This window comes from Mizuhopecten yessoensis, unplaced genomic scaffold (assembly GCF_002113885.1).
Source record: "Mizuhopecten yessoensis strain PY_sf001 unplaced genomic scaffold, ASM211388v2 scaffold5803, whole genome shotgun sequence".
NCBI lineage: Eukaryota > Metazoa > Mollusca > Bivalvia > Pectinida > Pectinidae > Mizuhopecten > Mizuhopecten yessoensis.
This window is the reverse complement of record NW_018406231.1, coordinates 1,922-2,607: the sequence shown is the minus strand read 5'-3', so window position 1 is coordinate 2,607 and position 686 is coordinate 1,922.

Below are 686 nucleotides of genomic sequence, written 5' to 3'. Positions count from 1 at the left end.
AACGTTCTGACATCCTATAGAACGTTCTGACACCATATAGAACGTTCTGACATCCTGGAGATTGTTCAGACATTCTATAGAACGTCCTGACATCATATATAACGTTCTGACATAATATAAAACGTTCTGACATCCTAGAGAACGTTCTGACATTCTATAGAACGTCCTGACATCATATAGAATGTTCTGACATCATATAGAGTGTTCTGACATCCTATATAACGTTCTGACATCCTATAGAACGTTCTGACATCATATATAAAGTTATAACATCATATAGAACGTTCTGACATCATATAGAACGTCTTGACATCAAATAGAACGTCCTGACATCATATAGTATAGAACGTCCTGAAATCTTATAGAACGTATCATGTAGAACGTTCTGACATCCTATATAACGTTCTGACATCCTGAAGAACGTCCTGACATCATATAGAACGTTCTGACATCCTATAGAACGTTCTGACATCATATAGAACGTCCTGACATCATATAGAACGTTCTGACATCATATAGAACGTTTTGACATCATATATAACGTTCTTACATCCAATAGAACGTTCTGACACCATATATAACGTTCTGACATCCAATAGAACGTTCTGACATCATATAGAACGTCCTGACATCATAAAGAGTGTTCTGACGCCATATAGAATGTTCNTATTATAAAGAACGTTTTT